Source organism: Lissotriton helveticus, chromosome 11, assembly GCF_964261635.1.
Source record: "Lissotriton helveticus chromosome 11, aLisHel1.1, whole genome shotgun sequence".
Taxonomy (NCBI): Eukaryota; Metazoa; Chordata; class Amphibia; order Caudata; family Salamandridae; genus Lissotriton; species Lissotriton helveticus.
The window spans coordinates 462,076,481-462,091,361 of NC_136072.1; the positions used below are offsets into that span (position 1 = coordinate 462,076,481).

The 14,881-nt window shown below is 46.5% G+C and overlaps 1 protein-coding gene across 1 annotated transcript in view; it reads left to right on the plus strand.

The window, feature by feature from the left end:
* Positions 1-14,881, plus strand: part of GIGYF2 (GRB10 interacting GYF protein 2) — a 1,757,193-nt gene that overhangs the window by 1,620,499 nt on the left and 121,813 nt on the right. The window lies entirely within an intron of this gene.

Below are 14,881 nucleotides of genomic sequence, written 5' to 3' on the forward strand. Positions count from 1 at the left end.
GTCATAAGCGCCCGCCCTCCTCCCCAGTGGAGAAAATGGTACTGTAATGTATGCTACAGGCCTTGCTTTATGCACCTTCAAAAAGAACTAAAAGTAAATGGACTTGGCTGTGCATGCTGGGATACCGAGGGTCTCTGGAGAGTTCCTTAAAGGCACGGTATCCCTTTTTTCAGACACATAATGGCAGCCTATGGAGGCTTGTCTGTCCATCCCTTCCTATCTATCATTCCAAGATATTTGTGAAGGGGAAGTTTCTCTATGGATGGAACTTGACACATTATGGTAAATATGATGTTGGTAAAATATCCTTGGCATTTCTAGTTGAAGTACTGGACAGTGTAGCCTTGTAGGTACAGGCTGCATTATTGTCTTTAATTTTCTCCTAAGTGTCTATGCAGGACTGCAAAGAAGACGACTTAAGAGATTATTTTTGATTGCTCCGGGGTCCATGCACATGGGCGGGACTATTCACTAGATTATGACTATAACAGAGATACCCCTACTACAGAACTGGAGTTACAGGTAAGAAACGACTCCTTCTGCTTCTTGTAGTCGTGTGCGCGGACCCCTCGCTGAGGTGCGTCCAGGCTCCACTTCGCCTTCATGTTCTCTGTCCTGGGGGCTGAGATGGTTTATTGCTCCTCCTTCTTTCGGGCGTTGCCTGCCCGGTCTTCCTGGTGGCCCGAGCTATTTTTCCTGCTTATTGCGGTCAGTGCTATTCTGTCTGGTCTGTTGCCTTCCGACTGTGGTGGGCTCGCCTTCTTTCCCTCGTCTCCTTGAGCCCTCTAGGTTGTTGTTCTTAATCTTCCTTGCCCTGGCATTGGATGGGGGTTCTGTGGCCTTGTAGGGGCGTGGGGTGCTTTGGGTGCTTCAGCCTTCCCCGGCCTTGCCCTTGGTTCCTCTGTTGAGTGTGAACGGGCTTCTTCTTTTCTTCTTCCCACACCCCTCTTGGGGTCAGTGCTGTTCTGCTTGTGAAGGTTCGCCTTGCCTGGGAGGGCGGTGCTCCTCGCCCTGTCTGTTCGTCTAGTCCCCTGTGGGACCCTCTGTTATGTCCTGGCTGGTGGGGTCCTTCGCAGATCCTCCTTCCCCGTGGGTATGGCTAGGGTATCGATTCTACGTTAAGGAATCTGGAGCTAGTAGTCTTTATCAGATGTACGAGTTACTTACCTTCGGTAACTATGTATCTGGTAGAGACGATTCTAGCCACAGATTCCTTCACGGCCCGCCCTTCCTCCCCGTTCTGCGAGGACATTTGGCTTGCTCTTCTGCTCTCGCCTCCTGGTGGGTGGCTATGTCTTCTGTGAGTGCATTCTTTCTTCTTTTGAGAGAATGGTTTGTAGTGTTTCTTGTTCCTTTCCTCCTCTTTGGCGCTTTGGAGGATGGATCTATAGGTACTCCTGTGCCCCTCTGCTCTGGTTGTTCCAGGATTGAAGCTTCCCTTTACTCTCATACCTCCCCTCCCTCCCTCTTCTCTTTGTTACTAGGGTTCTGGCCCCTCTGCTAACCTCTGGGATGGAGTTATCTGGCTGTGCCGTGCCCTTTGTTCCTTTGGAGGTTTGTCGCACTCTGTGCTGGGGTTGCCTTGGAGGTTTGTCGTTCCCTGTTTGTGATGGAACTGGTGCCCCTTCGTTGTTCTTGGTTGGGGTTATAGCCCTGCCACATGTTGTCATGACATTTTGCGTATGTTCCTTGTCTCAAGGGGGGAACTATTTACATGCTGGCAAGATGCCTGCTCAGGGCTGTGCTCTGTTCTTTCTTCTTTCCTTTGGATACTGCAGTGTTTGTACTGCTCCTTATGGTGTGGTTCGTCACCATTCCTTTTTTCCACGTTTTCTGCTCTTTTGCACACTGTTCCCATGCTCCCACAGTTTGTCTGATGGCTCCGCGTTGTAGCACTGAAAAGTTCACCGAAGAAAACTGATGTAGGCGCGCCGTGGTGGGACTTATGTGACCTCGCTGACGTCACGTATGCGGACGAAGCCTGGGTGGAGTTGCGTGTTGCTGTCCCCCTGGTGCGCAGGGATGCTGTGGCAAAAGAAAATCCGGATCCAGACGTACGTGGACGACACCTGGGCGGAGTTGCATGTTTCTGTCCCCTTGGTGCGTAGGGATGCTGTGGTAAAAAAGTTTCCGGATGCAGTCTCACGCCTGGGGATAATTCTACGTTAAGGAATCTGCGGCTAGAATCGTCTCTTCCAGATACATCATTACAGATGGTAAGTAACTTGTACGTTGAGTCTAGATTGGACGAAACGGATGATGTGGTTGAATATGTTTTCAAGCTTACAGAATACTTAAAATCGGATGTGATTCCTCCACGTTTGCAAAATTCGCAACACCTGCTATTTTTACACAGGATCCAACGTTTCGTTCTGGTTTCAGTCATTTGGCCACAACCTGCTCCAGACACTGTATGGTCGTAGGCATAGACACTGCCATTAAACATAGCTGCAAAGAACAGAGTTGGAAAAACGAATTCAGGAAGAGTAATATTACTGATGCAAAAAATATGTTTGAAAAAATCAATCAAACTATCACTACCTTCAACACCTTTGAACAAAATTTAAAAAATCAATAAAATGCAAAAGGACATTAAGAGCTACAACATAGCGAAAACATAGCCATACCTACGGGACACATTTTACGACACCCCGAACCAACCACAGAGAACCAGACATTGGGACAGATATAGAAATAACTAAGCCATCACCTTTTCAGACTCATCCAACACATCCATTGAAGACTCCAACCCTGGTGAGGGCTCTAGTTCAGAAAGAAACCATAATAGACTACCCCCTCCACTTCTTCCTAATTTTTTAGGAGTGAACCGTGGACGCGGGAGAGGCAGAACAAGAGGAAATTATCAGTACCAATATGTAGGTGAACACCAAACAAGGTGCAAATTCTACCAATTGCAGTATGGGTGTATGTGTGCACCTGTGGATTGTATAATACTTGTAGGGTTCTCTGATTCATTTTGGTAGTCCCATGCCTGCATGGTGAAACTTAAAGTGAAGGGAGTGAGATTCCCCTCTCCAGACAGATTTGTGGATTGTTGTATTCCTGCAACCTGGTTGGGGCACACACTAGGGAGGGGAGTACCAGGCCTCTCCTGTATATTTAAAAAGGTGCTCCTTGATTGAGTGAGAGGTCTGAAGAAAGGGCACACATCAAGAATGAGATGGGTCTGATACTAGAATCTCAACGTGTCGGGCCAATCATTTGATCCGCATTTCACTGCGGCTGACATCCATGTGTCAACTCTAGTCACTCCTATGGCCTGTGTTGTGACAGACTGCTTTTGAAGAGGAAAAAGAGAGCAAATGAGCCTGCACTTCAAAAGAACAGATCCCCAACATAAAACTTCAAAGTGTCAGATCCTGAATCACATTTGGTAACTTGGAATAGACTATGAGAAGGGGAGGTTGAGAACCCAAAAATTGTCATCTGCTAAGCAGTCAGAAGGGCTGTGTGAAGATTGGAATGTCTGCAAGATTCTTCCTGTGGGCAGGACTGGGAGCCAAGGCCTGGTAGTCTCCTTGCGGTGACATCACCCAGAGAATCAAAGACCATGTGCTTTGGAGTCTGAAGCATCAGTGCCTGCCAGCTTGCCAAGACCAGTGTGCCCTGTGAGGAAGAGGAGAGCGTTGAAGGGAGCATAGTCCTGTGGGAAGCCAGGTCCAGTGGGGAGCCCTGTCTAGTGGAATCCCGGTGTGAGGAAACAGCTACTGTCTTTGCCTATGTGCAGGACTTAGTCCACAACCCCTGTATACCAGATGAGGGCTGCTGTGAAGATAGCCATGGTAAAGACTGCCATACAGTAAAGGCCGAAGCCTTGCATGGTAGCGGTTTGGCGGCCTTGTATACCAGGAGGGTACAGACTAGCATACAGTAAGGGCTAAGGCCTTTTACAGTAGCATTGCAGTAACCCTGTAGGCCAGGAGGGGCCACCCTGGTGAAAAGATTGTTGTGCGGTGAGGGCCGAAGCCTTGTGCAGCAGCGGCACAGCAAAACCATATGCCATATATGCCAGGAGGGACCACAGTGGATACCTTTGCTGTGTACAGGCCGGAGCCCGCGGACAATGAACATTGGTGGCCTCTTATATCAGAGGAGGTCACCAGAAGCACCAAGGACTGCGACTGGTTCGAACCCGTTAGATAAGTGTGGGACCAAGAACAGGATCGTCGTAGACATCCCTCATCGGCAGCGTGTTAACATTTACTCCAGAGGTGCAGTTGCATCAAACCTCCAATCGCTGAATGTAGGAAGATGGCTTTTTATGTAGGGGGCCAATGTAGGAGCACACTATGCAAAAAGTCCAGGCAACTCTTATTGGTTTACAGGGGCTTACTTTAATAATCCCAAGTGCTCTATTTGTGTTAGTGTGGTTGAGCATTTTAGGCTTATAAGAGGGGAGGGTTAAGCATTTGTTGAACACGCACAGTCAATAAGAGGTACACACTTTCAAGAAGAAATCCAAGACCAATCTATATAAATAACACATTTTTATATATTTTTAAACACCAAGATCATCATAATCAGATAAGTACTTTTGGAGTTATGAATTTTACAGGAAAACAGTAAAATACACAAAGAATATTTTTGAGGTTGAAGTCAATGGGAACCTGAAAACAAAGGCTGCAAGAGGGTAGCTGGGGAAAAGTTCAGCAGAACCCAAAGGGGAGCTCGGCTAGTGAGGGTCCTTAGAGCAATGGGGCACAGTCTGTTGTCATGGACCCAGGCTGTGGTGCTTGAGTGCAGATGTGTTTGTTCAGCTATGCTACTTGCGTTGCAGGCTGTCACGTTTCTCTGTTTGACCCAAACAGGGCAGGAAAATAAGACAGCAGGGCCACTCTTTAAACCTCAACGTTCCTGAAGTCCCTCGTCATGCAGGTCGGTTTTGACGGTGGTGGTGTCCGGGATGGACAACTAATAAGCCTTGGTTGCTGAAAGTGCTCCGGTACCCAGGGCATTGGAGGCTCCTGGATGATCTATCATCTTAACACTTGGTGGAGAGACGGGGCTGACCTCCTGGAACCACGAGCGCCTGTTCCTGGCATTATGCTTCCTCAATGGGTGCAATGGCCAGCAACATGATGTACTGGACAAGTGTAGTTAGTGTCTGCAGATGCAGGGGATTGGCTCCTCCGCCCCAAGGGAGTTGCTAACTGGTTGTTAAAGCACTGGACTGTCCTCCAATGGTTTGGAAGGATGTGCAGCTTTAAGAAGAGTCCGTCTTGGTGGTTGTCGCGGTACAAGCAGCCAGGGTGGGCTGGCACCAAGTTCGGTGCAGGTCCTCTGTTCTCATGATGTTGCCTCTTCTTAGTTCTTCTCTGATTCCCAGGTAGACAAATCTGACTGTCTGGTGTCGGGGGTGTAGGAAATTGCCCATTTTTGACATGGTCACCCCCCCCGCCCCCCCCCCCCCACACTTTGTGCCCTAGTACTGATGCTTTTCGACTGAAAGTGCAATGGGTTTCTGCTAAACAGGTAAATGTCTAATTGTAACCCAGTTGGCAAGGACCTACTAGTCGCATATTGTGCTGACTAACTGGTATCTTCCAGACTCAGTGTTACAATTAAACAATTGCTTAGTTTTAAGAGAAGGAGCACTGGTACTGGGGCCTGGTTAGCAGGGAGCAAGTGCACTACTAATCAACAACATCAGTGCCAGAGAGCAAAAAGTGGTGTGACCATGTCAAAAAGTGGCACCGTCCTACACTGCAGGAGCAAGATTGCAAGGGTGAGATCCTGCAGCTGCTGAGTCCGCATGCGGGCGATTCACCAGACTTGGGCTGGAGATCCTGCGCGCCCCGCTGACAGGGTGCAGTCCAAGACTCCGAATGCTTCCCTTCTGCCAAGCCAGTAAGACTTGTTTCAGGCCTATCGTCCAGAGGGAACTTTCTGCTAGTTGAAGTGAGATAACGCTGGCACACTATTTGCTTTCATTTATTCGTAGTGAACTCTTGAAACTGGGACTACTGGTCGGGCATACCCTGCATGTTACCAATAGTGAATGAGGAATAACCATGATTGTTAACGTGAGGATTGAGTGGGACAGGGAATCGCCAAAGAAGCACTAGAGCCCCGACCTCTGGGGAGGGCTGTTTAATTGTTAGTGACTGTGATTGTTTAATTGTTAGTGACTGTTGTATTTTCTTCTATGTGTGGTAAGTGGTAGGAATAAATTACTGTTCTTTTGCTATAAAAGTGAGTTTTTGGCTGGGTAATGATTTACTGCTGCTGCTGTGGTCATTTTGAGCATTTTGAGTTGTGAACCCATATTCACCAATCTGTTTCACACCTTAACCCTCGAGGGAACCTTGGACTGTTCTGACCACGTTATCCTAAGAGTCAATTGTGCCCGGGACATCAGGAGTATAAGGCCTCAGCCCCCACGGTTGGCCCCAGTAACCCCTGCCCACCATGTGGCTCTCTGATTGCGGTTTTGACAGTAAGTCTTGCTTATGCCTCCTGATTGGTGTGCGCAGAGTATGGCATCCTGAAGTCTTGAGCATGAGCATTGGTCCTCCGATCAGGCTGGCCCTTCATGAGGACTTACTATCACAGCAACAGGACAAGGTCCTGTACCCGTACCTGCGCATGCTTCACCTTCATACATGGAGATTGAGCGCCAGCCACTGACATGACCGTCTTTGATCTCCCTTCAAAAATCTGAGATGTCATTCTGATAGCCAGGCGCTGCGCAACCAAGTCAAGTCAGTAGATGCCTGCCGTTGGGAGTAGTTTGTGGCTTGGTGTACTTTAAATAATGTTGAGCCCATCTCAGCACCTTGAGCATAATTAAAGGGTATCTTTTGGTCATATCAGCTCTCTTGTGGGTGCCAGATTAGTCCTGCCTCGTCAAGTCATCTCATGTGAATTATGTTCTAAAAGCACTCCTAACATGTTTCCGCCAAAACCCTTCATTATGCCCCAATGGGACCTGAACTTAGTCTTGAAATTTTTTTATGTGCTTGCCCTTTGAGTCCATGCTAGCTGCCCCCTGTTTCTCTTGACAATCAAAACACCCTTTCTAGTCTCCATTCCATTGGCCAGGAGGTTAGCAAGCGTGGGCTGTGCACCCTCCATACACCAATGTTTTTCCAGACAAACTGGTTCTGGGAACATGTGCCTTGTTCCTGCCGAAAGGGGTAACACCCTTCTACATCCGCTAAACAATCACAATGCCAACCTTCTTGGCTCCGCTTCACCCTTCCATAGAAGAGGAAAGGTTCCATCACCTGAACCCAAAAAATGCATTGTTCTACATAGATCATACAAGAGAACACCAGGCGGATGATCAGCTCTTCATAGTGTTCGCCAGATCAAAGAAAAGAAAAACTCTGCAGAAAAGGCCCATCTCCAGATGGATTGTACCATGCATTAAGGTCTGCTACGCTCTGGCCAGAAAGTAATCCCCTGGGGGCTTGCAGGCTCATTCCACTAGAGCCAAGGCTGCGACCACTGCGTTAGCTCACAAAGGCCCTTTCTTGGCTATCAGTCAGGGTGCAGCGTGGGCATCTTGGCACCTTTACCATTGACTGGTGCCTGGGCTGTCAGGTCTGCTGCAACCAGTATTTTGCCCGTTTAGACCTATAGGACTTCCTGGTCTGAATTTGTTTGCAAACCCACATCCAAGGAGGGGTTGCTTGGATATCTATTCTAAGGTAGGAAATCTTTGGCTAGAAGTTTCTGTCAGATGAACAAGCTACTGATCTTCGGTAATGCCTTATTTGATAGAGACTGTGCGTAGCTGCAGATTCCTTACTAAGGGCGAGAGAGAGAGACACTACACACACACTTTACATATGCACACACACACTGTTTACACACTGGTACATCAGCATTCTGTCATGACTCCTTGCTTCTGATGCTGAAATGACATGAAAAGTAACTGATGTCAGCACACTGGGGTGATGCCTATATAGCCACCACGCATGTCACTTCCGGCATGGATGATGCCGACGGGGAGCCTATTGATGCCACTTACCAACATGCAGAAGTACTGCCTGAAAATTTCCGAATCCAGTCTTACACAAGGAGACTGTCCAAAGGTAGAGCATCTGGCGCTAGATAGTCTATCAGATAGTGCGTTACCTAATGTAAGTAACTTGTTCGCAACTACCACTACTGCCTTGAGTTCTTAGAAAAATGAAGATGGTCAGTGCCCAGGTCATCTTAGCTGACCTAGACTGGCCTTGACAGTATTGATACCTAAAGCCCCATAGCATTTGTCTTCCCATCTAGCCACCACTTTGGGAGGACCTCTTGTCTCAGTAACATGGTAATGTCATACAGCAAAATTTCAGAGGAGCACCAGTTAAAAGCTTTCAGCTTGCTGATTAAGGTGGTTGATGTTATCCTTGCAGGGAAACGTTCCTCCATGAAGCCCCTAAAGTGTGCTGGTAAGAAAGGTAAGACATTTCAGTAGAGAATACTGTCCTGGTTGATAGTTAAGTGAATCAAAATCTGATCTGCACTGTCTAAGAAGGATCTTCCCAAAAGACCTGCATGCTCATTTGCTCAGAGCTAAGGGTGCTACAACAGCATTTGCAGTGGGCTATGCTGTTCTGGAACTCTAACTGCCACTAGTGCTTCTGTGCACACATTCACAAAACACTTCTGCCTTGACAGTCCGGTACGGCAGAAAGTCAGCTTTGCCCACCTGGTCCTGAAGGATTTTCTGGCCTGAGTCCACTACCCTGACCTTCCACCTTTAGGAGGTACTGCTATGGTATCTATTATGAAGGTGAGGAATATACAGTTAAAAGTATCCTTTGGAAGAAAAGGTTACTTAACTAATGTTGGATGCACTTACCTAACGGTAGGCATCTCTTTGCGTACTTGTGTTCAGTGGCTTATGATTTAATAAGGTCCCAAGTTAGTGAACAACACAGTCATTGACAATTTGTCCAAGGGCTCCATTGCGGAGGGTGCGTAAGGAGAAAGATTGAAGCAACAAATGTCTGCATTTAGAGGTGGCTTTATGTGGGTCTCCTTTGTCACTTCCCTGTGGTACAGAACCACATTGTGCCACCTCCCATTGCGCAGGAGTGTTGTTGGAAAACGTTTCCAGATCCAGTCTGGTGCCAGAATGTGTTTTAAAGGTGAGGGGACTCGTTTGTACCAGTGGCATATCTGTGTGTTTCCTCTTGACCAGCTTTCCTGGGAGCAGTTTCCAGCACCGAACCGCAGCCTCTTGCTGCTGCTCACTCACCCCCGCCGCCGCATTTCTCAAGCTTGTTGCGGCCGCTGAGTGGGGGAGAGCGCCAGGGACAGAGGACTACAAGCCCCAGCAGCCCTTGCGGCCGGAAGCCGCACTCTGGAGAATCGCGCTAGGAGGAGCTTAAAAACTTGCATCACTCCCGGTGGAGCGGGGACTCGTTTGTACCAGTGGCATACCTGTGTGTTTCCTCTTGTCCAGCTTTCCTGGGGCAGTTTCCAGCACCGAACCGCAGCCTCTTGCTGCTGCTCACTCACCCCCCGCCGCCGCATTTCTCAAGCTTGTTGCGGCCACTGAGTGGGGGAGAGCGCCAGGGACAGAGGACTACAAGCCCCAGCAGCCCTTGCGGCCGGAAGCCGCACTCGGGAGAATCGCACCAGGAGGCGCTTAAAAACTTGCATCACTCTCCGCGTCCCGGGACCGTCTGCGGCCGTCAGAGGCCAGTGAGGCCGGGCTGGGCCACCCCTCTGTCATCTAGGACATTGAGAAAACGAGACTCTGGTTAGTGACTCAAGTTTATTTATTAGTTCTCCTGGTTGTGTGGTCATCATGGCAACTAGTCGGAAAAATGTCCAGAGAGCGGGAGCAGGTGTAGTGGGGTCCATGGATGCATTCCTACTCAGAGCAGAATACGTTCTCCAGAAGGAGATAATTATGGCGGAAAAAAGACTATCTGTCGAAATATCTGAGTGCTATAAGAGGTCGTCCTTGGGCGTTATTAGCAGAGCTATTTCTCCAGCCGTTAACCTATATCCCTTGATCAGTGTTAACAATCAGGGGCAGGAGAAAGGGACAGGCAGTGCAAACCATGTAGAAACGGTTGCCGCGAACATAATAAATGATGCTTCCATCATGTTACCCCCTATTTTGATAGCACCCACTTTCGATACGTCCCAAAAAACCCCTATAAGCCCGATATTGGTTTCACCAAATGTATCCTGCTTATCGAATACCTCAAAACCCCCCCCTGGTTTCCTCGTCTGAGGAAGATATACAAAATACTAGTCCGACTCTTGTATCTCGGCTCCGTAATCATAGACCAGCTTTGGGGCCTAGGGGCCAAGGAACTAGCGCAAGGAACAAAATCCCAAACCCCCCGGAGAGGAATAGTAAAAACAATCACACCAAGAAATCCGGGGGATTACTAAAAAAGAATGTTCCTAATCCAGAGGGGGCTGGGAAAATGGAACGCCCCAAAATTAAAACAATAAGTACGCAAACTGAGCACGAAAGTTCATTCTTTCCCCCATTCAATGAGCAATCGATCATAAACCTTGAAGCTAAGCTTAAACTCTCTCTGGAATCCATATTAAAGGAGACAGTGGACAAGCTAGGAAAATCCTTGATGGCTAGCCTTTCCCAGGTTATTTCAAGCGAGAGTTTCTGTCCAAGAAGCTGGAGAATTTAAAAGGGAATGACATTTTGTTGCCACAAAACCTCTGTCCAAACAAGAGTAGCGCTCTTCAGCAAACTATCCCAGAAGGTCAAGTACGGGGGGGATCCAAAAAAACATACAACCGCTGTGCAGGCGTCTATTAGCCAAACCGAGGGGGACATACAGAACATGCATGGAGATGGGAGTATATATAGAGCACCATTACAGGGAAACGCGACAAAAACCTCAAGCAGGAAAATGGTGCATAGCCCAAAAGGAACAGATTTAATTCCCTGTACCGATACTCTGAGGCCCCCACCGGCATCTTTACCTTATGTTCTAGTGCTAGCAGGGGTGCCCTCCCTAAGAAGAGATCAAAAAGAATCCTGGCAAAATTTACACAATAAAGTAGTGGACTGGTTGGGGAAATTTAAAAACTTTAACCCAGTTGGTAGGGAAAATATACTGATGGTCCGCAGAGTTGGGTGGGTGGGCGCATCGCCCAAGAATATTCAAGGTGACTGTGTAGTTATCAATTTTAGGCGCCCACATCAAGTAAGGCGAATACTAGAAAACAGGGACGAAGCTAACTGTCAAAATACATCTATTAATGTTCTCCCTTTGGGCCACTTCTATAAGTCGCACTTTGGTACCACTCCTAGGCTTCAGACTCCTCTAGTGTCCTTGGAAAACAGATTTGACTGTTTTTCCACACTGGATGAGCTGGATTGACTGCCAAATCGAAGTTTTGACCCAACCCTTACAGCTACTCAACGGAAAGAGACCATCCTTAGCGAAAAGATACAGCTCCCTGATACGAAACAGATATTAATGACGCCGAGAGAAAGGGCTGATATAGACCAGGTACTATCATTAAATACTAGCAACCAAGACCCCTTAGTAGGTTCAAAGGCAGTTAATACTAATATGGGGAACCCTGTCCCTTATACTAACCACCAACTATCAGGAGCCAGTATGGTACCGGGAGTAAAATTCCTGTCTTGGAACATAGCAGGGTTAAATAAAAATCTCCAAGATGTATCCTGGTGTACCTATATAGATGAATGGGATATAATACTATTACAGGAGACTTGGTCATTGGAGGCACCGCATAGAATTGGCTACAAAACCTTCAATACAAATGCCTCCCCCCTCAGTAAGAGGCAGACCGTCCGGGGGCCTGGTGATTTGGATTAGGATCACTTTAGAAATCGCTACTACCCCGCTTTGTATCCAATCCCAAGACCTATTGGGCGTTAAAATAACCACAAAAGATAAAAATGCTATTTACTTAATAAACGTGTATAATAGGCCAAATTCGCCGAATAAGGAATCCCTGACAATAGAGCAGCTTGATTCCTATCTCATTACTCTAGGTCCTAGTCCCCAAGTGGTAGTTGGTGGTGATTTTAATTGTAAATTTGAACCAATACTGGATTTCGATAGTATTTTTGAAGAACAAGACAGGGCAAATAACATTCCCACTTTAGATAGCAAAGGAAAGGTTAAATGTACAGTAGCTGCAGTCCAAATTTTGCAAGTAACTGCGGCCCATGAGTTAAGGGCAATTAACAGCCGCTGTCAGCTAGATCGCCCATCAGCACCTACATTCACCAGAGAGACCTCAAAGAGTTATATAGATTTCATATTGGTCTCCATTAGGCTTTGGTACTTAATAATTGATTTTAAAATCGATTTTAGGACGGAGAGTGATCACTTCCCGTTACATCTAATACTAGAACCAAAGCCTTTTAAAACTCCCCGTGCAGAGGATGAAGGGACAAGCTTGAAAGATGCTGACACCCAAATAACTAACAATAGATGAGCCTTAAAATGGCCATACATCTTGTCCAATGATGCAACAATGACAAGTATTTATCATGCTTTTGCAGACACTGTTTCACCTTACCTAGACCTCCCCTTCGGAGACCGCGGTGTATTAGCTATGCACCTTAAATTGGTGGACACACTATTACGTCTTTTGAGTAGAATTTATAAGGATGACAAGGGAGTTAAGGACAGTCAACCTGCACCAGGTGGTGCCTGGTACAACAAAGAGTGTTGTTTAGCCAAATCCTCTTTAATCCAGGCAGTAAAGAACAAAGATACCCAGAAAATAAGGAAGAGGAGGGACATATATAAAAAAAAACTCTTATCACCTCAAAAAGAGCCTGGGATGACCAAATCTGGTCCGACTTACTTGCTGCAGCAAAACGTAGAGACCAGACTACCTTTTGGAATTTAATATCCAAAGGAAATAGGAAAGGCAGGTCCCCAAAAGATATCTTTCTTGATGAAAAAACCTTGGTTGATCACTTCACCAAGCTCTACTCAGACACAATCGGGGAAACACAAATAGTGGAACATGAATTAGAGGTAGTATCAAAGACACCTGTTCTGTATTTCGAACTCGGGGAGACTATAGAAGCCATACAAGCCATCAAGGCGGGAAAAGCGCCGGGTCCAGACAAGATTCCTGGCGACCTGCTAAAACATGACTTAGAAGTATGGGGACCATGCATAAACTTCTTATGCAACTCTATAGCAGCAGGTACACCAATTCCTGATTCATGGAAAGGGGCAGAGATTGTCACTATTTTTAAAAAAGGAAATCGACATGATCCAGGGAATTATCGCCCAATTAGTTTAATCGATCTTTCACAAAACAAATTTGCCAGACATATTTTAAATAGACTTTTAGACTGGATAGAAGAGAACCACATTCTATCAAAGTACCAAGCTGGATTTCGCATAAAAACAAGTACCACAGACCAAGTTTTCAGGTTCACATGTATTTGCTGGAAATATGTAACATTGAGGAAGGGCAGCCTGTATGTTGCTTTTATAGATCTGAGGGCTGCCTTCGACTTAGTCCCTCGGAACCTATTATGGGAGACACTGAAAGATATGTGGGTCCCAAGTGAGTTGCTAGTCCAGCTGATAAGACTACATGCAGGGAACTATGCGAAAGTGCGGTGGGGACCAAGGGGCGAAACATCTGAAGCCATACCAGAGAGGCGGGGTGTACGACAAGGTTGCGTGTTGGCACCCACGCTTTTCTGACTCTTTGTAAATGACATCCCCTCCCTTCTGGGTAATTGTAGCCACGACTCCCCAAAGCTTGGGGGTGGAGCTATCACAGCATTATTATTTGCTGATGATACTATTCTTATTTCCCAGACACCTATGGGACTGCAAAATCTAGTGAACGCATTCCATAACTACTGCATGCAAAAAGGTTTAGAAATCAACTCAACGAAAACCAAATACATGTCTATAAACCCGCAAAAATCCTTTAGAAAGAACCTCGTCCTGAATAACCAAAAATAAGAGTACGTGGGAAGTTTTAATTATTTGGAAATTATGTTAGATAGTAAGTTAGCCTGGAAAGGTCAGCTAGAGAAAAACAGGATAATGTTCCGTCAAAATGTATTCCCAATTTTAAAAAGACATGGAGACAGCCAGTCCAAGGCAATTTCTCCTGCCTTGGAAGTGTTGAAAGCTAAGGCTCAGTCTGCGGTACTGTATGGCGCTGAGATCTGGGGCCCCTTTTGTAAAAACAACTTTGAACGGGAGGAAAATAAGTTTATACGGAGTTTAATGAAAATCCCAATTAGAACACCACTGACCCCAGTACTCCTAGATAGCAATATCAAACGCACTGACCATCATGCAGCCCTAAGACCCTTATTATATTGGATAAGGTTATGGACCACCCCGGATCTGCTTAGCTGTAGAGATGGCCTGATAGAGATTATGCAGATCAATGGTTTTAAGAGCATTCCCTGGATAAATAATATCTCCTCTTGGGCAAATAAGCTAGGTCTAAGCTATTACTGGGAAGAACCCCTAAAACATATAACTCCTTGTAAAAAGATTTTAAAACAAACATTTTGGTCCCACAAGCACAGCAAACTACTTTACAGCTCTTCTACAGGGTCATTTACCCAGAAGTTCCTTGAATTTAAAGATGAAGGCTCCTTCGAACCCTTTTTGGATGAGATAGGCCCCCGTTAGCCAAATCCTTATTTCTAAAATATAGATATGGCATTTTGGAAATAAATGCATATACCTCTAGATCGGGGGGCGCCAACATAGCAAACGACGTATGTACTATTTGTATGTAGAAGGCTAAGGAAAATGAGGTCCATCTACTTTTCATTTGTCCATCATACAAAGCCGCTCGGGATCGATGGATCAGACCCTTGTGTAGGAACCTAGGCGTGAGGACTTGTAGTGAAGCTGAACGCCTATTGAAATCTAATACCTCACAATTG